Source organism: Ahaetulla prasina, chromosome 3, assembly GCF_028640845.1.
Source record: "Ahaetulla prasina isolate Xishuangbanna chromosome 3, ASM2864084v1, whole genome shotgun sequence".
NCBI lineage: Eukaryota > Metazoa > Chordata > Lepidosauria > Squamata > Colubridae > Ahaetulla > Ahaetulla prasina.
This window is the reverse complement of record NC_080541.1, coordinates 84,092,058-84,115,864: the sequence shown is the minus strand read 5'-3', so window position 1 is coordinate 84,115,864 and position 23,807 is coordinate 84,092,058. Positions and strand designations below refer to the sequence as shown.

The following is a 23,807-nucleotide window of genomic DNA, read 5'->3' as shown; positions in this document are numbered from 1 at the left end:
GAAAGTTTTAGTTTCCTGCTCTTCCTTCAGCCTTTCTGTGATCAGTTACCTTCCTTATACTACAGAACCAACACGTAGCTTTGCTAAGCTATATCACAAATGGGAAATGCTTATGTTCAGTTTCCAGACACAAACTGTTGTCAGCCATTTTGAAAGCGAAAAAAAGAAATTCTCATGCTATGAATGAACCTCTTGATTCTGAGCCTATGATGTAGTTGTATCATGACCGGCTTAATAAAATGAACTCCAATATGATGGTGGGATTTTTAAATACATTTTTTTATATAGTTGGCTCTGTCCAGTCTCTAGCTCTGCTGGAATTGTGGCATTCCCTTTATCTACTAATCTCCGAAATTTGGAATTTGTGTGTTATTGACATTCAAGACTGAATCAGCTACCATATGTTTTTATTGATCATATTTGCTTGTATGTCATCAGTGTACATAAAACACGGACAGCTTCTTGAACAATAACAAAAGGGACAGGTCTTTTGTCCCATGGGTTGTATACTATATTGTGGAAGAGAAAACAAATCCCTGCCCATCTTAACTTTAAGTCCTTAAGCAGATGACTTGCAAAAGGATTATTTATTTATAAATTTATATATTGCTTTGGTCCACTGACTCTAAGCAGTATATAAAGCATTCTTCTTCATTCTTCTGTAGGAAGTTAGCACCTAACCCTCTCCTAGAAGAATGAAATATTCTAGGAAATATTAAAAAGGCAGAATATTTTACCTCCCTGGAGAAACATGTTCTTGGAAAGCAGCCCCTACCTTTGTTAATAGCCCCAGAAAGACTGGTGCCAATCTATCTGTAGGAATTTAGCACCCACCCCCCTCCTAGAAGAATGAAATATTTTAGAAAATATTTCAAAAGGCAGAATATATTTCCCTGGATGAGAAATGGAGAATCATGTTTTAAAGACAAAGCAACTTCCTGACCCCTCCCCACCTTTGTCAATGGGCCATTAAAGCCTCAACCAAGCTCACTCAATCCCCCCATCATTTGCAACACAATACAACTGAAACTCACCACATGGCAAGGCTCAGGCAAGCTTGAGGGACAACCTACAATGTTAGCTAAGACCCCCACCCCCTGGGAGTCTGACAGCCAATCAGGGTACTCTTCCTGTGCCCCAGAAAGTTCAAAGCTCAGAAAAAGCATAAAACCAGGAAGCACACAGGATCTCAGCCCTTTTTCTGTTCAGGATCTCAAGCCATGTGATCCTGGTCACCATTAAACCATCTTTCCAAGCAGTCTCCATGTTTCCAGTGTCTTTGTCCCCACTTGGAACTGAACCCAGATGGATATTTCTTCCAACATATCTACAAGACAAAAGACTGGGCCATCTTATCTACAAAAGACCTTCAGCTCCAGGGTGATAGAATTAGTCCTCACTCAAGATCCAAACCAGTATAAAGCTATTAAGCCATAATACAAATTGCCCAAAGACCCTTCATTACATTACCATGCAAGATTCAGCCAAGCCTGGGACTCAAGACAATCTACAAAGTTACCCCTGCATGGCTCCATGGAAGTCTGGCAACCAATCAGAATACATTTCTTACACCAGAACAGGAAGCTCCAAGGCGGGGCCCAAGAGAGGGTATAAATCTCCCTCTCTCTCTCTCTCTCCCCCATGTGCTCAATTGTCCAAGACCTCAAACCATGTGGTCCTGTCCACCATTAAACCATCTTTCCAAACTGTCTCCATATTTCCAGTGTCTTTCTCCCCACTTGGAACTTAACCCAAATGGACATTAAACCAAAGATATCAGGGCATAAGAAAAGAAAAATGCTATATAGCCACCTTTTGTGATATTTGACATAATCATGGTGATTCCATTTTGTAGTGTATCACAAGTCAATTTTATTATTTTATGGGCCTCTGTGGCTCAGACTGGTAAGACAGTCTGTTATTAACAGCAGCTGCCTGCAATTACTGCAGGTTCAAGTCCCACCAGACCCAAGGTTGACTCAGCCTTCCATCCTTTATAAGGTAGGTAAAATGAGGACCCAGATTGTTGGGGGCAATAAGTTGACTTGTATATAATATACAAATGGATGAAGACTATTGCTTGACATAGTGTAAGCCGCCCTGAGTCTTCGGAGAAGGGCGGGATATAAATGCAAATAAAATAAAATAAAATAAAATAGTAAAATACAATTTTTACTATTTACTATTTACTATAGGTAATTATTCATGAATTCTACATCTATTGTGACTGTTTCTTTGCCTCTATGAAAGTTGCATTGTCCACTATTTTATCTACTGTCGTACCATTCCCACTTATAATAAACTGTTCAAGAATGGGACATTGGCTAAATTAGGAAAGAATCTTTTACTGTTTTTACTGACTCATGTATCCTAAATCTGTGAATCCTAAAAAAACACCAAAGCTTTATATTGTGGCCTTAAGACATTTGTGACTACTTGAATGTTCTCTGAGCTTGTGTACTGCACCTCGTATAGCAATGAAAAATCACAATATGTCATACTTATTTGTTCACTTTAAGGAACTCACATTTGCTGAGTCATGTTTAAGGCCACAATCTGTCAATCACAGCAATGTGCTTTGAAATGCATTTCACAGATGCAGCTCACCTTTTCTATGATTCCTGACAAAGCATATCGGTCAGTATGTAATAGTGCAGGGGTGTCCAAACTTGGTCCCTTTAAGACTTTTGGACTTCAACTCCCAGAGTCCCTCAGCCAGCAAAGCTGGCTGAGGAACTCTGGGAGTTGAAGTCCAAAAGTCTTAAAGGGACCAAGTTTGGACACCCCTGTAATAGTGGATTAACTTTAACTTTAAAATTGGCTCAGATTCCGATAATACCATTCTTCTTCTTTTTTTTTCTGGTTTTTTTTTATTAAATACATATTAAAATATTGGACACATTGTAACCGTATTGGCATTATCTTTGCCATACATACTAAAATAAACAATAAGTATCATATATACTTTACTACTTATATATATTTGGTCTATTCTAGAGGTGGGTTTCAGCAGGTTCTGACCAGTTCTGGAGAACCAGTAGAGGAAATTTTGAGTAATTTGGAGAAACGGTAGTAAAAATTCCGACCACCCCCACCCCCATCTATTCTCTGCCTCCCAAGTCCCAGATGATCGGGAGGAAATGTGGATTTTGCAGTAACCTTCCCCTGCCACACCCACCAAGCCATGCCACACCCACCAAGCTGCACCCCCAGAACTGGTAGTAAAGAAATTTGAAATCCACTACTGGTTTATTCAGTATTTACATATATAAAGACATCATTTTTCTATCTATGTTACTTATACATTCGTCTTATCCTCTTTCATTCTATTGTAATTACATACTGAAGTTCGCAGATGACACAACAGTGATTGGTCTCATTCGAGACAATGACGAATCCGCATATAGACGAGAGGTCGAACGACTAGCCTTGTGGTGCAACCAAAACAATCTGGAACTGAACACACACAAAACCGTAGAAATGGTGGTAGACTTTAGGAAAAACCCTTCCATACTTCCACCTCTCACAATACTTGACAACACAGTATCAACAGTAGAAACCTTCAAATTTCTGGGTTCTATCATATCGCATGATCTCAAATGGACAGCTAACATCAAAAACATCATTTAAAAAGGACAACAAAGAATGTTCTTTCTGCGCCAACTCAGTAAGCTCAAACTGCCCAAGGAGCTGCTGATCCAATTCTACAGAGGAATTATTGAGTCTGTCATTTGCACCTCTATAACTGTCTGGTTCGGTTCTGCAACCCAACAAGAAAAACACAGACTTCAGAGGATAATTAGAACTGCAGAAAAATAATTGCTACCAACCTGCCTTCCATTGAGGACCTGTATACTGCACGAATCAAGAAGAGGGCCGTGAAAATATTTGCAGATCCCTCGCATCCTGGACATAAACTGTTTCAACTCCTACCCTCAAAACGACGCTATAGAGCACTGCACACCAGAACAACTAGACACAAGAACAGTTTTTTCCCGAAGGCCATCACTCTGCTAAACAAATAATTCCCTCAACACTGTCAGACTATTTACTGAATCTGCACTACTATTAATCGTTTCATAGTTCCCATCACCAATCTCTTTCCACTTATGACTGTATGACTATAACTTGTTGCTGGCAATCCTTATGATTTATATTGATATATTGATCATCAATTGTGTTGTAAATGTTGTACCTTGATGAACGTATCTTTTCTTTTATGTACACTGAGAGCATATGCACCAAGACAAATTCCTTGTGTGTCCAATCACACTTGGCCAATAAAAATTCTATTCTATTCTATTCTACGTAACTTTAATTCTCCATTCTATGGATTCTAGTCAGTTCATATTTTTCATCTTGGACCAACACTCTTCATATTATACATTAATGATCTCTGCGACCATATTAAAAGTAATTCTGTTCTCTTCACTGATGATGTCAAACTATTTAACACTACCAACAATATAGCTACCCTTCAAAAAGACCTTGACTTTGTGTCAGAATGGTCTAAAACCTGGCAACTCCAAATCTCAACCAGCAAATACTCTGTCTTACACATTGGAAAAAAGAATCTAAACACTAAATACAAACTCGACGGACATTATCTTACAGATGACCCCCATCCTGTCAAAGACCTTGGAGTCTTCATATCCAATGATCTAAGTGCCAAAGCCCACTGCAACTACATTGCAAAAAAGGCATTAAGAGTTGTTAACCTAATCTTACGTAGCTTCTTCTCCAGAAACACTACACTACTAACCAGAGCTTACAAAACATTTGCTGGACCAATTCTTGAATACAGCTCGCCTGTCTGAAACCCATACCACATTTCAGACATCAGTACAATTGAACGTGTCCAGAAATATTTTACAAAAAGAGTTCTCCACTCCTCTGAATACAACAAAATACCTTATGCCACCAGACTTGAAAGCTTGGGTTTAGAAAATTTAGAACTCCGCCGCCTTTGACAAGACCTATGTTTAACTCATAGAATCATCTATTGCAATGTCCTTCCTGTTGAAAATTACTTCAGTTTCAATCACAACAATACAAGAGCAAACAATAGATTTAAACTTAATGTTAACCGCTTCAGTCTTGATTGCAGAAAATATGACTTCAGTAACAGCGTTGTTAATGTTTGGAATACACTACCTGACTCTGTGGTCTCTTTTCAAAGTCCCCAAAGCTTTAACCAAAAACTGTCTTCTATTGAACTCACCCCTTTCCTAAGAGGTCTATAAGGGGCGTGCATAAGAGCACAAACGTGCCTACCGTTCCTGTCCTACTGTTTCCTTTCATTATATCCAATTTATATAGTTATTACATGCTTATACTCATATATATGCTTATATGTTATATAGTTGCTTCATGCTTATGCTTATGTATGGTGTTATGACAAATAAATAAATAAATAAAATAAAGTATATCACACAGGCTATTAAAGCAACATCAATGCAGTGGCAGCTTCCTCAGATAAACAATCACCTGCTTATACAATATATAAATCCAACATTACTTGTTACTCTATATTACTGTTAAATTTCACTAAGAGGAGAATGAATTTTGCTCCAGTGTAATTTTTAAATTGTATTTATGATTATCTTTGTTTAGTTTTTAAACTAATTAATAGTTTATTAATCGGTAGATGATGTTAACCAAAAATTCATAATTTGTACTTTAATATTGTGCTTTCGTGAGGAGCAAACTGAACTGACGAAGTCTGGCTTTAAGATTTAAAAAGAGTTAAACATTTGGGTAACAGTATGATAAATACGAATAATTGTATGTCATTTCAAAATATTTATGTTAAGATATGGAATAAAATTATAAAGGATAGGCTAAGGTGGGAGAAATTACAATTGTTACTGTTGGAGCGAATTTCTGTGATAAAGATGAATGGTCTGAATGATGGTTTGACAATCAATGTAAACAATAACAAAAAGATGTGTCTAAGTTGTTTGTACATTGCATGTTGTATGTTTGTTTGTAAAGCCACAAGTGTATTTATAATTGCTGTGAAGAATATCAAAAGCGAAAGGAGGGGTGGGGAGGGGAGGGGAGCAGTGGTGGGTTTCAAAAACTTTTACTATCGGTTCTGTGGGTGTGGCTTGGTGGGTGTGGCATGGCTTGGTGGATGTGCCTTGGTGGGCGTGGCAGGGGAAGGATACTGTAAAATCTCCATTCCCACCCCACTCCAGGGGAAGGTTACTGCAAAAATCCCCATTTCCTCCTGATCAGCTGGGACTCGGGAGGCAGAGAATAGATGGGGGCAGGGCCAGTCAGAATTTTTACTACCGTTTCTCCAAACTACTCAAAATTTCTGCTACTGGTTCTCCAGAACTGGTCAGAACCTGCTGAAACCCACCTCTGGAGGGGAGAGAGAGGGAGAGGGAGAGGGAGAGGAGTTTATTAGCTAGATTGCTAGAATGCTAAAGAAAAGACTATTTTATTTTATGTAATAGGAACTCATGGTACACTTTGTTAACAGTATACAGTAGTTTCTTTTATGTACAATAAAACCATGAAAAACATGCTGCTATTTAATGCTAACACTTTTTTTAATTTACATTGAATTTTAATTAAAAATATCTTTTTATTAAATTGTCATGTTTTGATAATAATGTAATAAGCACAGGCACATTTTTTAACAACAGAAGAGGAAATACTGACCCACCACAATTCCTTTTAACTTCAACATTTGACCTCTGTTTAAGACCTCTTTCTTAGTGAGGCATTATTGAAAGCATGTGAATTCTTCTCTTGCTGCTAAATAAGGCATTTTCCTGTCTAATTCCTGCTATACGACTGATAACATGTGATGGATAAAAGATACAATACAAACATTACTAATATTCCCACAGTACAAATCTTTGATTAGAGTTATAGGCTTGGCTATTAACAGTAGCAAACAGTGATTTTTTTTTCTGCTGGAACTGTTGATCTAAGTGTACAAACTTTACTGCATATATGTGACTGAAACAAGTCTTTGATTCTCCACAGTCTTGCATTATAATTAATCCTATATTAGAATGGGTCTGCAGTTGTTTTCATTGTGAGGCTACAAGGGAAACCAGAATGTAAATAGATGTAAGGAGAAAAAATACATTTAAGGTGCTATGTTGTACCCATTTGCCCCACCAAACTCCACAAAAGTTATTTTTGAGAGGAAGGAAGTATTGGTAGGTTAGATGCATCTTGGCTTGTTTTGAAGTCGTTGGAAAGTTGAGAATCCGTCCAGGAACCCTGTTTTTCTGTTTGTGTATCTGTGCACTGAAATGTTTGTTTTCAAAGACTAACCTGTGATGGAAATTATAAGGATCTCTTCCACATGGTAGTCAATTGTATCACCCAAATGTAAGTAGCCTTTCTACATCACAACCCAACACAACAGACCTTTACCTTCCTTTTCTGCAACTGGCTAATGCTTCTCTCTCCAATTGTCTATGAAAAGTGCTAAACCAAGTACCAGAAGCCTATCTTTATTATTATTATTATTATTATTATTATTATTATTATTATTATTATTATTATTATTATTATTATTATTATTATTATTGTGGTTGTTCTTTCCTCATTGCTGTTTCTTGTTACAACACAAAGTTGTTAAGGAAGATGAGCAGGAAAGCTGTCCCTTGATGCATCTGTGAGAGATCGAAAGGGACAATGGGGCCTTGTCATCTGGCAAGAAGGAACAAAAGCCTAAATTTGGACTGTAATGTTTCTGCTAATGAGAAAGTCTGTCCTGAACCCCAGAGGTAATTCTATTAAATCCTACTGAATGAGAACCAAACAGGATCCAATCTGGGTTGGTCACTGGGACCAGAGGTTTTGTCTGCCGAGCTTTCGGACTTGTACTGGAGCCCATCTTCAGGGAACTTTTTTTTTTGTCACAACAGTATACACAAGCATCAACATAAAATAACTACATATCATATAAGCATATATATGAGCAAAAGTATGCAATAACTATATTAATTTGAAATAATGAAAGGAAACAATAGGACAGGAACGGAAGGCACTTTTGTGCTCTTATGCACGCCCCTTATAGTCCTCTTATCTTCTCTAGCAGTCTAGCAGTCAAGTGACATTCCCTGAAGATGAACTCCAACACAAGTCCAAAAGCTCGGAAGACAAAACCTCTTGTCCAGTGGTGAAATTCACCAAATTTTTTACTCCCAGTTCTGTGGGCATGGCTTGGTAGGCGTGGCTTGGTGGGTGTGGCAGGAGAAGGATACTGCAAAATTCCCATTCCCTCCCCACTTCTGGGGGAAGGATATTGCAAAATCTCCATTCCTACCCCACTCTGGGGCCAGCCAGAGGTGGTATTTGCCAGTTCCCCAAACTACTCACAATTTCCTCTATCGGTTCTCCAGAACCTGCTGGATTTCACCCCTGCTCTTGTCCCAGTGACCAACCAAGATTGGATATTGCAACATTATCCTGGACACATATATTTGTGAGAAATAAACAGTTAACTCATAGCAATAGCACTTAGACTTATATACCACTTCATAGAGCTTTACAGCCCTCTCTAAGCAGTTTACAGAGTCAGCATATTGCCCCCAACAATCTGGGTCCTCATTTTACTGCCTTCGGAAGGATGGAAGGCTGAGTCAACCCTGAGCCGCTCAGTATTGAACTCCCAGAGCGAGCAGTGAGTTAGCCCTGCAATACTGCATCCTAACCACTGTGCCACCATGGCTCATCTTCATAAGCTCCAAAGAAAGCTACCCAACTTATAGTAGAGCCATAAGGAAGAAATGCTCTCCCTACACTTATTATTGAGAAGAAATAATTCACTATAGTTTCAGATTTTGTCTTCCACATACAGCTTCAATCATAAGAGCAAGGTTTGAGATTGAACATTAGAAAAGAGGCCTTCTCAAAAGATAACAATAGAACAGCTTGTTTTGAAAGTTTAAAGCAAAGTATTAATGCAAGATTCTGAGAAGTGTGCTGGTCTAGATATAAGTATTGTATCAGGATATGTGCTTATGGCTATGTATTATTTTCTTTTCTTTTGTAAAAGGAGAAAGAAATGGAAGAAGGATGCTTCAATTTCTGAACATTGTAAATGTTAGAGATGCATGTTGACACTTCTAGATGTGAAATTACCATGGAAACATTTCACAAACTCTTGCTTCCCACCCATCAAGTGAGAGGAAAGTAAGAAAATATATCAAAGAGCAGAAAGTAAAGTTCTTGCAATAAGAATTGTGTTTTGTTTGCTCTTTCTCTCTCCCTCCCTCCCTCCCTCCCTCCCTCTCTCTCTCTCCTCCCTCCCTTTCTCTCTCTCTCCCTTTCTCCCCCCTCTCTCCTCCCTCCCTTTCTCCCTCCCTTTCTCTCTCTCTCTCTCTCTCTTCCACATGGTATGTCCTAAGAATGGCTTCCTAGTGGGCTATTTCCTGTTCTCATTAAGTTCTTTCTCATGAGAATCGTTCTTAGGCTATATTCCCTTCGTACTTCCCAACAGATGGTGGCATTCAACAACACTTTGATGACCAGTGAAAGCTGGACTCCAAAAATCAGTTCAAGTGCTGGAATGTTGAAAAGGTCCACTCACAAAGAACAGATGATGTTAATTTAAAATAACAATAATGAAAACTATCAATAATGATAAAAAAAAGCCAATTCCATCTGTTTGCTATAGGACTTCCCTCCTCCCGGAAAACCCAGTAAATCTGTATGATTTTTTAAAAAGACCATCAATATACAGGTAGTCCTCGATTTGTAACCACAATTTGAGTTCAAAATTTCTGTTGCTGAGCGAGAAATTTTTAAAGTGAATTTTCCCCTATTTTAAGACCTTTCTTGCCTCAGTTGTTAAGTGAATCACTGCAGTTGTTAAATTACTACCACGGTTGTTAAGTGAATCTGGATTCCCCATTGCTTGTCAGAAGGTCGCAAGAGGTGATCACATGAATTCAGGACACATTATAAATATGAACCAGTTGCCAAGCATCCAAATTTTGATCACTTTACCGTGGAGATACAGCAGTGGTCATAAGTATGAAAAATGGTCATAAGTAACTTTTTTCAATGCTGCTGTAAAATGGTCACTAAACAGAATGTTGTAAGTCGAGGACTACTTGTATATATCAATGAAAAGCTATACATTGAAGAGGTCAAACTTTTTCTAGATGTAGAACTTTTTAGTGATGGAGTTATAGGAAAAGCAGATGAATGTTTATTTCCAATCTTCAATAACAGAGTACTTTGGTAAAACCAATTTTTCTCAACATTGCACAATGTAAAAGGATTGAGTGATGTTGGATAACTTAATTTCAAGGCGATGGCATAGAATTTCTATTAAATACCACAGTGGAAAACCACATTCAGGTACAAATGGTACGTCTAAGTCTTTCCAACAATTAACAAGAACAGTCTTCTGGTGATTTTTGTCAAGATTCAGCATGTTTTCGGCAACTTTATCCCATGTTTAATCTGAATTTCCAGAACTATGCTTTCATCAACAAACTCATACATTCTTGTGACATATTTCTTGCAATCCTTCAGTTCTTTTACAGACATTAATGTTCTGAAATATCTGCCCACATTTTTTTGCAATTTGACTTGAGGGTTTCATGTGTATGTTGAAAAGAAATTCAAATATTTTCTCTTGTTTTAAGTTATTTTTTATAATTATCAGGATCAAAACTAGCAAGGAGGCATAGCTGTTATGTCTTGCTGGGATTCCAATTAAAGTCACTTTTTTTTGTATCTGCTGTTTGGATAAGGACCAACATTCTTGTAAGTGCCATTATTGGATCCTTTTCCTCCAAGACAAATAGAAACCTCGGAGGAACTAATATGCTTTCTTCTAGATCTCCTCAAGAGACAGACAAATAGTAGTTCTTTGCCCGTCTAAAATATCCATGGCAGATAGCCACTAAAGAAATTTCTGTGGATATAAATACTGTGCGTGTATATTTGATCTTTACAAACGAGCATGAATAAAACTTTCTCACACATTTATTTAAATATAGTAGTCTGACAATGAGTTCTAATTAAGTGGTTTTAAGATTTGACATGGCCCATGGGCTGCTAATTTGCCATCTTTATGCAACAACCCATCGGGACGCATTGCAATTGCACGCTAAAACAGGTTGATTTGAAAAAATATTTCTTCTACAAAATACCTCCACTTTTTCAGTTAACACAAGTTGAAAATTAGAAATTAGACTAATTCTACATTCATAGTGTAAGGGGCATAAGTTATTTGAAAGCATCTTCTTCGAGAAGCTCTGGCTTTGAGTTTCATTCTTTATTTACCCAATTAAATATTTCTCCAAATTCAAAGTTCATGCACATGTCTGTACCAACATAATGGGGTATATATGTCAAGCCCATTAAGCAAATAAAGTCTTAAAATATATCTTAAAATACATTTCCCCCCCCAAAAAAAGTCTTTCATCAGTTGATGAAATAAACATGTATGGGACTATTGTATATATTCTCACTCTAAACTTAAATGGCTCTTGTATGATGGATTTACACAAAGACGGATCATAGCTCGAGGAAGTGTATCTGTATTTACACAGGTACTTACATACTTCCTTTGCTTTGGTAGGAGTGTCTTCGTATCTTAAAACTATAGTTTGAAGTTCTGTAAATTTTAATTTCCGCTGTTTAACACTTCAACTGCTGAGATGGATGGATGGATGAAGAGGCTTATATAATGATCAAGGGCATCTTTCCTTCTCTGGACACAATCAGACTTACCTGTTTGCCTGAAATAGAGGAGAATTTCACAGGAACAACAAAATTAAAACTGTAACTATATGAAAAAAATGAAAGAGGTAACAGGAAGCTCAAGTCCAATCTTGTGTACTCATCACAACAGCTAAGCTGTTTAAATATGGCGGGCCCTCTCTTATTCCTGGGCTTGCTTCTCACAGAAACCGCTCCTTTTCTGCTCCATGGAGGAAGACAAGAGAAGAGAAGAAATGGGTGGTCAAAAAAAAAAAAGTGAAATATTTCTTCTACTTTATGGTCTGTAGCAGACCCCAATTTTCATTTTCTGGAGATGATATCCCTTCCTTATCCTTGAGTTACATTCTGGTAATTCTACCCCAGCAGGAACTGTTGGCAGATATCCCATCCATTATGTCATGATTGTTTTGGCATAAGATCACTGTGTGTGATTTGGGTGGCATGCAGTGGCATCCAGTGGCATGCATGCAGCAGATTGACATCCACTATGAAGATGTAGCACGACCAAATAACAGCAATGCAGCTCACCAGCTCAAATCCCCCTGCAACACAGACTAAACTGAGCACAACCAAGCCCCCATCCAAACAGGACACACCCCCAGCCAATCAGAGCACACAAAAAACCCCATCCAATCAGAGCACACCCAATCAGTTCAAACCCCCACTAGCAGTTAAAAGGAAGAAACAGCTGCGATCACACATTGCTCCCAGAAGCATGAAGCTGAAGCCTGAAGATGATGAATGAGACTTCGTCGAAACGTCACCAAGACACTTCCAATTTTACGTGGGAGAAAACCCGAATAACCAAAGACCTACATACAAAAACCCATAAAAACCTAGAATATATATATATATATATATATATATATATATATATATATATATATATATATATATATATATATATATATGTCTTTGGTTGTTCGGGTTTTCTCCGAACAACATTGCTCCCAGAAGCATGAAGCTGAAGCCTGAAGATGATGAATGAGACTTCGTCGAAACGTCACCAAGACACTTCCAATTTTACACGGGAGAAAACCCGAACAACCAAAGACCTATATACAAACACCTGTGAAAACCTCAGAAAACAAATATATATGTATATATATATATATATATATATATATATATTGTTCTGTTAAAGTCAAATTTCTGTGAATTAAAAAAAAAGATGCAAGAAAAACGACATTTCTTTTCCTGTGCTACATTTCCTAATATTTGTTTTAATATGCACGTTGCGCCTGATTTTCCACAATTAATCATATCACCCACAGTGTTCTGTTTTAATGTAATAATTCTTAGTATGATTTTCCCCCAATTTTGTACAAAATTGCATATATTTTGAAATATAGGACATTTTGTACAAAATTTTGCAGTCAAAAATGACAGATGCTAGCAAGCTTTATTTATGATGTCTATATGACAAAATGTACCGGTATATTAGCAAATATCTCTTTTAGCTTTAAAAGAAGCTGCTGCCAAATATGTTACTTCTTAAGCAGTGAATTATTGTTCTTAAATTGCGTGCCATTTGAAATCCTTAATTCCAGCTTCCTAATTCCTCAAATAACATAAAGCTGTTTCATAGTCAAATACTTAGACTTGTCCACGGTGCAATTTGACTGAGCTGAGACAGTCTTTTTTCAAGTCATTTTATTAAAGATTATCATTACAATAGTAAGATCTGAGACCTGAAACTTATACAGATGAATTGAGAAGGAACATATATCCATTACCTAAATTGTAACATAAATCCCACTGAAGTAGGAACAATGACTGCAGGTTTATAGGACAATATTGATTTAAACAATTTCCACCTGTTGCTGTTTTATTCTGGGGTTGAACACTAAACAGAGTTAGATGTGATTAGTACTTGGACAGGGGACTATCCAATATCCCAGGGTCTTAAATTAAACCAGGAAGTCAGAAACATTTTGGAAGAAGAGAGTCACAAACCCTTCTGTAATGTTGCCAAGAAACATACCTTATGGTATTCCTGTAGCAGAGCCGTCCAGCTAAACATGATGTTACCTTTATTATGATATTTAAACAATCAGGAAACAAAAATCACCTTTTCAAGATTCCATTGGTAAATTCTGGTTGACAAATGGCATCTACCAATACCTTGTGCAGCCACTTTACCAAATCACTCCATTATATCCTGGACTGTTCTGCCACCATCATTTCCTTTTATCCAAAGAATAAGACAATCGGATTCCTGAGAGTCCCCTAGAATGTGGATTGCCAGGAATATGGTTTAAATCTGTCATGTCCAACCTTGACAAATTTAAGACCTGTAGACTTCAGCTCCCAGAATTCCTCAACCAGCTATGCTGGCCGAGGAATTCTGGGAATTGAAGTCAACAAATCTTAAAGTTACCAAGATTGGACACCCCTAGTTTAAATAGAGAAGAAAATACATGGAGTGTTTCCCTGCACAATCTGCTCCCAATGACTCACTGAACAACTCTCTGACTGATCATCAGAATATGTCTTAAAAAGGATAGAAAACACAATAGACTATTTGATCCATTTCAATTAAGTGAGTAGATAAGAAAGCTTCTCAAGCTAGCATCTGTGCCCACAGAAGTAGACATAAATGTAGGTGCACATTTCACAACGTGCATGTTTTTGCACATTTATGCAGGCCATTCCAATTCACTGTCCTTCCATAACGCAGATCTCAGTGGGGAAAAAAGAAGAAGAAGAAAAGAAGTGATTCCTAGATTATTGTTAGAAGCACAATGTATAGGGACACAAAATGTTATTTTAATTGACAAAAATGCCCTTAAAGGACAAACCTACATCTTACAGCAACAAAAATTTAGAAGTTGCAGATTTGGTTATACTGTACCAATGATACAGCTTCAACATTTGACCGGACATATTTTTACACGTCTATGGAGATTCTCAGTCATCCATGTCATGGTTGTCCCAAAGGTGCTTTTTCAAGAGGCAACTGGGCTTTCTGGTTTTTCTATGAAGACGTTTTGCTTCTCATCCAAGAAGCTTCTTCACCTCTGAACATATTTTTACATGTTACCTTGGATTTCTGTTGCTGCATGATTTTAGTTAGGTTGATATTGATACATCACAATTTATATTGATATTGATATTGATCATCAATTGTGTTGTAAATGTTGTATCTTGATGAACGTATCTTTCTTTTATGTACACTGAGAGCATATGCACCAAGACAAATTCCTTGTGTGTCCAATCACACTTGGCCAATAAAAAAAAAAAAAAATTCTATTGTTTCCTGGTTGCTTATTTGTTCCCTATGACTATCATTTAGTGTTGTACCTTATGATTTTTGATGAACGTATCTTTCTTTTATGTCCACTGAGAGCATATGCACCAAGACAAATTCCTTGTGTGTCCAATCACACTTGGCCAATAAAAAAAAAAAAAAATTCTATTGTTTCCTGATTGCTTATTTGTTCCCTATGACTATCATTAAGTGTTGTACCTTATGATTTTTGATGAACGTATCTTTTCTTTTATATACACTGAGAGCATATGCACCAAAACAAATTCCTTGTGTGTCCAATAAAAAATTCTATTCTATTTTTTATATTTTATTATTATTTTTATTTTATTTTTCGTATTTTTATAACGCCCTATCTCCCTAAGGACTCAGGGCGGTTCACAGCCGGGTAAATACATATAAATACAGAATAAAAACATACATTAAAAAACTTATTATAAATGGCCGAATAATTAAAATAGCAATACACAAATAAAATCCCCAATTCAAATCAATTCAAATTTAAAAATCTAGTCCAGTCCTGCGCAGATAAATAGATGTGTCTTAAGCTCGCGGCGAAAGGTTCGAAGGTCAGGAAGTTGACGGAGTCCTGGGGGAAGTTCGTTCCAGAGGGTGGGAGCCCCCACAGAGAAGGCTCTTCCCCTGGGTGTCGCCAGCCGGCACTGTCTGGCCGACGGCACCCTGAGGAGTCCCTCTCTGTGAGAGCGCACGGGTCGGTGAGAGGTATTCGGTAGCAGCAGACGGTCCCGTAAGTAACCCGGCCCTATGCCATGGAGCGCTTTGAAGATAGTTACCAAAACCTTGAAGTGCACCCGGAAGGCCACAGGTAGCCAGTGCAGTCTGTGCAGGAGAGGTGTCACATGGGAGCCACGAGGGGCTCCCTCTATCACCCGCGCAGCCGCATTCTGAACTAACTGGAGCGCCCGGGTGCTCCTCAAGGGGAGCCCCATGTAGAGAGCATTGCAGTAATCCAGACGAGACGTCATGAGAGCGTGAGTGACCGTGCATAAGGCATCCCGGTCTAGAAAGGGGCGCAACTGGCAAACCAGGCGAACCTGGTAAAAAGCTCTCCTGGAGACAGCCGTCAAATGATCTTCAAAGGACAGCCGACCATCCAGGAGGACACCCAGGTTACGCACCCTCTCCATCGGGGCCAATGACTCGCCCCCAACAGTCAGCCGCGGCTGCAGCTGACTGTACCAGGATGCCGGCATCCACAGCCACTCTGTATGTAGCACGGATGGTATCAATTTGGCTGCCTTGAAGCCAGATGTCTACTCTATGATTTTAACAGTCTCCTTTTACAGTTTCCTTAGTTTTCAACTCAGATTTGACCCAAACTTGTCTAAATCCTTTTCTGGTCTTACCCCCCAAGCTCCCTTCTTATCCCCTGGCCCTTGGCCCAATACTCTTCAGAGGTATTAGTGACAACTCCTTGAGCTCCAGAGCTATGCTGTCTGAGTTGTGATAAGAGTTATTCATCAGCATAATATAGCTTAGAAAAAGAAGACTGCCTAAAGCATGATGTTATAAAACCTTATAAATCTTGTAAAATTGGATTCATACAATTATTAAATATCTATATTTATATGTCATATTCAAAGCCAGGGACCAAGCTAGAAATCAGCACATTCTAAGTTCTAGTTTTTGTCTTAATGATGAAAGCCGGCTGGGTGACTTTGGGCCAATCACTCTTCATGTTAGACTCAGGAATCAATCAACTCCTGTTGCAACCAATTGATCAGGTACTTAGTTGACCCAAAACCTGACCCATACTTGCGAAAGAAACATTAGGAAGGTACTCCCACTGAGGGCAAAGTGAGATTTCATTAATAAAACTTTTTTTAAAATGTGCATATTACTCGCAGTAGCAGAAACTCAACTGTGGATTTGTGAAAACCAGCACATGGAATATTCCCAAGAGACTTTAATAATTTAAGCCATTTATCTATCTTGTCATCAGATTGTACTTTCTTGCTGTTACAGATCCGTATAGAATGTATTCCTTTCTCTCTCTCTTTTTTTTTTTAATCTGCAGGGTTAAAAAAAAAGCTTTATCTGAAATAACTGTTTATATCATATGGTAGTTTATCATTCTAAACACCTGTGTGGAAACTAGTGGTGATAATTCTGTATTCTGAATATATCTCACTTTTTTGCCATTAGCAAGGTGTGAGCAAATGAAGGGGTCCCTATCTCCTCGCTTGTATTTGACAAAGATAAGGAATTTATAAGACGGGGTGTGTTCTACTTAGGTCTAGTATGTAAATCCAACCTGAAAAGATAAGCACTTGGAAACTGTAAATTAAATATCAAAACAATGTTACAAAACATTCAGTCATAGGTTTTATCAGGCTGCAGAGTCATTTCGTGTTCAGCTTCTTTTTCTGAAAACAAAATGTGCTATGGACATCGTGTGTTACGTGACCAGGGGGAAAAATGCGATTTGCTGTTACTAGACTTCAAATCTAAAAAGTTTGGAGGCTGTAACTTTCGCACAGAACCTAAACTAAGCAACCAACAATGCTATTCCAACATATTTTTCTGCACAAAGCAGCAATAAGTTTCATGGAAATTATTCCCAATCTTTAATGAAAGGGTTGGGCTGGTTCTCATTTTATTAATTTACCGGGTGGTTCAAAACCATTAGAAATAATCACCTCCGCCTGCTAGAATAAAGACAGGACTCAAAGTTCCTAATGGCATTAATGATTGTCCACGGAGTGTATATTTCTGCAGATCTTAAGAAAGGGAAAAGAAAACTTCAATTTCTAGCCAATCAATGGTCCATATGAGAAATGGAGATAAATGCTCTAAATACCATGAGTAGTAAAGGGGCAGTATAGTAAATGTATTAGTATTCCAGCAAGGGACTCTGACCAAATACAGGAATTGTAATGGATGCTATTAAACCCTCCCTCCATCAACACAGAGGGTAGACAATAAATCACACTAGTGAAAGTGTTTTCCTGGGTGTGGCAAAAATAATGCTGCGAAGATATTTAGATTTCTTAAAAGAACTGTGAAGCAAGTTCTGTAGATGGGAACTTGGAGTCTAGAATTACGTTGTATATCCAGATCTAGTATTAGTATTATCTGGAAACTTCAACTGAAGAACAGTGGGTGGACAATTATGTATGTCCCTACGATGGTGCACATTGCAACTCTGTTCTGTAAGCAGCATTGGCTGCCACTTTGATTCCAGATGCCATTCAAGGTGGTGGTAGTGCTCTTTAGAGCCATACATAGCATGGAACCAGGTTAATTGAGGGGCCCCTTTTCCTGGTTACAACTACCTGTCCCATCAAGTCAAGCAGGAGGGGTGCTGCTGCAGGTCCCACCTAGTAAGGAATTTCATCTGATGGGACCTAGACAGCATATGACCCCCACCCAGATGACCCCCACCCAGTCAAAGACCTTGGAGTCTTCATATCCAATGACCTAAGTGCCAAAGCCCACTGCAACTACATCGCAAAAAAGGCATTAAGAGTTGTTAACCTAATCTTATGTAGCTTCTTCTCCAGAAACACTACACTACTAACCAGAGCTTATAAAACATTTGCTAGACCAATACTTGAATACAGCTTGCCTGTCTGGAACCCATACCACATTTCAGACATCAATACAATTGAACATGTCCAGAAATATTTTACAAGAAGAGTTCTCCACTCCTCTGAATATAACAAAATAACTTATACCACCAGACTTGAAATCTTGGGTTTAGAAAACTTAGAACTCCACCACCTTCGACAGGATCTATGTTTAACTCATAGAATCATCTATTGCAATGTCCTTCCTGTTGAGGATTGCTTCAGCTTCAATCACAACAATACAAGAGTAAACAATAGATTTAAACTTAATGTTAACCACTTCAATCTTGATTGCAGAAAATATGACTTCAGTAACAGAGTTATTAATGCTTGGAACACACTATCAGACTCTGTGGTCTCTACTCAAAATCCCCAAAACTTTAACCAAAAACTGTCTACTGTTGACCTCACCCCATTCCTAAGAGGTCTTTAAGGGGCATGCATAACAGCACAAAAGTGCCTACCGTTACTGTCCTACTGTTTCCTTTCATTATATCCAATTTATATAGTTATTTCATACTTATACTCATATATATGCTTATATATTATATAGTTACTTCATGCTTATGCTTATATATACTGTTGTGACAAAATAAATAAATAAAATAAAATAAAATAAAATAAATATCGTTTCCGCTCTGATGCCCACTCTCTGAAACATTCTCCCTGAGGTGGGATTGACCCCATCTATGCCTGCCTTTTGGAAAGTCCTCAAAACTTGCAAATTTCTGTTAGGGCCAAACAATATTAAAAGGTTTGGCTCACCGGTTCTTTTTCTGAAAGAAATGAATTTATCTGTCTCACCCAGCATTTCAGGCAGCAGACTGAGCTGCTACAAATTCACATCTTAGTTCTACCAAAGGAAACCATTCAGGATAAAGTGAAGAACTGACAATAAGAGTCTAATAAATTTTGATGGAATGGCTTCTGAATGTGCTAAATCAGGACTAGAGCAGAACTGAGGACCAATAACAGAAAGCTCAGCATTTTAGCACTAAAGAGTTTAATAGCAGCAGAAGACTGGGGTAAGCATTTGCCACAACATTTCCCATAAAGTTTTGTGCGTACATCACTGTGTGTCAAGATGTAGATATTTAGGTGAGTGAACAGGTAGTGTCATTTTTCAGCAGTGACGGAAGAAAGACCTTAATTATTAAGTACCACCCAAGCACGCACACACACACACACACACACACACACACACACACACAAACACCATTTATGAACTGAAGCTAGGATAACCAAAGTTTTGAGTGGAAAGACTGGGAGTCCTATTACCTTCCAATGTTTAAGGTTTCACACCATGATGAACTCTAGTCACACTATGAAGTCTTTTCCAAGGTGGGTGGAATTGCTGAGGATAGGTGAATTGTATTTACTTTATGATTCTTATAAAATGATCCAAATGTCATCAGTCCTTATTTTTAGACACATAAATCTGCCTTTCTAAAACTGCTTGAGTTTATGTAGAGTTCAACTCCCAGAATTCTACAGATACGGCAACTGGATTATTTTTGTAACTCTACCATACTTGATTCTAAAGAAATCCAAACCATCTCAAGATAGGGATAAACATTTAGTGCTTGACCCGTAAATATTCTGCATGTTCACAGCTAGATAGGTGGTTCCAGGGGTGAAATGTAAAATTTGTTATTACCAGTTCTGTGGGCGTGGCTTGGTGGGGTGAGGGTAATGTGACTGGGTGGGCATGGCCAACTTTTTTTTTTTTTACTTTTAAAAGCATTTTTTCTACAACCTCTTCAGCTGAAGAGTTTGTTTAAAAATGCTTTTAAAAGCCTGTGATGATCAGGCAACTCAGCTGAGGTCGCCAGAGGGAAAAAAGCTTTTAAAGGGTTCTGACGATCCCAGCTGAGTTGCCTGATCGCCAGAACCTTTTAAAAGCATTTTTTTACAACCTCTTCAGCTGAAGTGGTTGTAGAAAAAAATGCTTTTAAAGGGTTCTGACGATCCCAGCTGAGCCGCGCGATCATCAGAGGCTTTTTTTAAACTTTTGAAAGCATTTTTTCGGCCGAAGAAAAATGCTTTTAAAAGTAAAAAAAAACCGTGATGATTGCACAGCTCAGCTGAGCATGGGGGGGGGGCAGGAATTTTTGCTACCAGTTCTCTGAACCACCCGCCACCATTGCTACCAGATTGGGTAATCCGGTCTGAACCGGGAGCATTTCACCCCTGGGTGATTCTAATATTTTTGGAGTTGAAGAAGGCTATGTAAATTGGGCAGTTATTTTAGGAAAGGCTCCCTTTTTCATCGGCATTTTTTGGAATCCTCTTGGTACCCTGCAGGATCACAAGGGCATTCCAGGAAACAATGGTTTCAGAAAAGTAACTTGTATCACTAAATGTCCATTGATGGAAAGAAAACAACTCTATATTCCATTTAACTTGGCAGGTAAAGCCAGTTTCACCGTGGCACAGAATAAACGAAGAAACATATTGATTCATGTAGCAGAATAACAGAGTCTGGAAGGGACCTTCTTGGAAGTCTTCTAATCCAACCCTCTACTCAAGCAGGAAACCCCATACTTCATATTAATAGTGATTAAATATATCGACATGAAGCATAGGTTGTTAAATCAGATGGATTATTTAAGCAGTATTAGAACTGGCACTGGCAAAGAGCACTTTCAAAATGTTATATAATTCTGAAGACCATATCTGTCGGTCAATTGCCAGCTGTAAGAAGGCAGGAGAGCATCATAGCCTTAGAAGATTTTAACTTCCAGGTAAAAAGGTAAGCTATTGAATAATTAGGTCATGGCACAACACTTAAACAGATAGGAATGGCTTGCTGGAATTAAAAGGTTGGGAAAGGCTTGATACAAAGATTTCACTGTCGCCTCTGGACATTAGAACTGGATTTTGATATTTAAGCATTTGAAGCACAAGGTAAATGTCCTCCCTGCCTCTTATTTTTACTAGGGCTGACCTTTCAGCAGAACAGGAAATCCCCTTGCGAGTGAATTCCCATAACCAGTCCCTTTGCTGTTTAGTCTACATCAGATCGAGTGGTGGCTTGCTCAGCCTTTTGATTGGCAACTGAAGTCCTATCAAAACAAATGTACAGAAGGTTCTTACTAGAAAAGCCCGGCTACCCCCACCGATGATTTCAGCTTTATTTGGACTGAAACCTGATGATAGCACTGCTAGACAGGAAGCGCTCTTCCCTAACATATCCTTAACAGGATGACACAGTTTCTCACAGAATGAACAGCAGTGGAGAAACTCAACCCATTGCTTGTCCCGGGATATTTTTTTTTAAAAAGAAGAATGCTAAAGTTGGGGGAGGGGTGAAATTATTTTCTTTCGGGTCATCCTTAATGGTTAGGTAAATAAGAATTATAAAATTTAAACAGCACATGATGTTAGGAAAGGGATAGAAGATCGCTGAATGGTAACTGCCAGGTAAGATTGATTTACACTGATTTTCATGGAGGTACCTAGTGTGAGGGGCAGGGTGGCTCAGTGGCTAAGACGCTGAGCTTGTCAATCAGAAGGTTGGCAGTTCAGCGGTTCGAATCCCAAGCGCTGTAAAACGGAGTGAGCTCCCGTTACTTGTCCCAGCTTCTGCCAACCTAGCAGTTCGAAAGCACGTAAAAAATGCAAGTAGAAAAATAGGGACCACCTTTGGTGGGAAGGTAACAGCGTTCCGTGCGCCTTTGGTGTTGAGTCATGCCAGCCACTCGACCACAGAGATGTCTTCGCACAGCGCTGGCTCTTCGACTTAGAAATGGAGATGAGCACTGCCCCCTAGAGTCGGGAACAACTAGCACGCCTGTGTGGGGGAACCTTTATCTTTACCTTACCTATTTATTTATTTATTTATTAATCATATTTGTATCCCGCCCTTCTCCCGAAGGACTCAGGGCGGTTAACAGCCAATTTAAAAACACAATATCCAACAAGTTAAAACAAGATAAAATTAATATAACTTATGGCCGAATTATCTAAAAACTAAACAGTAACAATCTAAAACCCCATTAAAACAGCATTAGTGAGTACTAGTGAGTTTGAACTGAATACGAAAGGAGTTTTAGTAGGGAGTGCTTGGAGGAGACAGTGATTTCATGATTTTTCCCTCCTAGTTTCTTGTGCTTCAGATTCCCAACCATCTGTTCTGGAGATTCTCCATGACGTCATGCAATAATGTCTTACAGTGTTATAAACGGGAAAGGAAATCAATCAAAATCATTTATTCTACATTTACTGATGCTTCTTCTGGGTTGAAGGTTTTCTTGAAATGAAGAGAAATCCTTTCTATCTAACACGAAGTGTTTCTAAGGAATTTTATATTTGGACTGAATATGCCTTCCATTTGGAAGGTGTTCTTGAGTGATGGCTCAGATTGCGATGGAGTGGGAGAAGTCAATTCTGCTGCATCTCCAAGCTATTAAGTGGCTGAATAATGAAATTATTACAGTTCATGGCAAATATTCATTTGGAAAAGTCTATCAGTAGGGAAGTCCAATGAGGAAAAAGGCAGACTAAAATAGTGTATCTCAGACAGACAAAATGCTTTATCCCATGTCTGTAATATAGATATGTAATCCTTCCTTTAAATATTTAGTGAATTATTTCTCATGGTACACTAGCCTACTCCAGCATATAGTTTAAAAATAAATTCTCTCTAGATATTATAATGAAATGTTATATTTAATGCATAGTAGGTATGTATATAAAATGTATTGATTATATAAATAAATATGTAACAAACAAAATGCATATGTATATAATGTATATAATCGGCCGAAAGATAGTGGATATTACTAAAACGCCGGTATTGGAAAGCTGTAAAAATGTAATTATGATTTAAAGATGTAAACGTTGAATAAAAACATTTTTTTTTAAAAAAATCTCTCAATATACCTGGAAGCTGCCCTTGAAAAATTAATGATGTGTCAACTTGACTGTATTCTTTGATTGGGAATCTGGGATTACTTATCCACAAGGGAAGTCTTAATATTGTCTAAGAGACTTGAGGATCAACTGAAATTATATAATTCCGAAATTATATAAAACTGGAATATTGCTTTCATGGCATTCAGTTAAAGCACACATACTCCACACTTCTTCATTAAATTATGCCAATAGATGTAGAATCCAAGGGAGATGTACAGTATCTCCAGCTTCTTTCTTTCCTCCCTCTGGTCCCTACACCCAAGGCCCAATGGGTAAGCAGTGATTGGCTGTTTTGGAAAAGAAGCCAAAAACAGAAA

The 23,807-nt window shown here is 38.2% G+C and overlaps 1 long non-coding RNA gene across 5 annotated transcripts in view; it reads left to right on the top strand.

Annotated features, from left to right (window-relative positions):
• Positions 1–23,376, top strand: part of LOC131194690 (uncharacterized) — a 117,974-nt gene extending 94,598 nt beyond the window's left edge. For 4 of the 5 annotated variants that reach the window (XR_009154273.1, XR_009154274.1, XR_009154271.1 and 1 more), the window contains 3 exons: positions 7,603–7,757; positions 9,032–9,168; positions 20,984–23,376. This is a non-coding gene — a long non-coding RNA (uncharacterized LOC131194690). Of the gene's footprint in view, positions 1–7,602; positions 7,758–9,031; positions 9,169–19,381; positions 19,599–20,983 lie in introns of all 5 variants that reach the window. The other variant, XR_009154275.1, reaches the window with a different exon arrangement.
• The last annotated feature ends 431 nt before the right edge of the window (positions 23,377–23,807 follow it).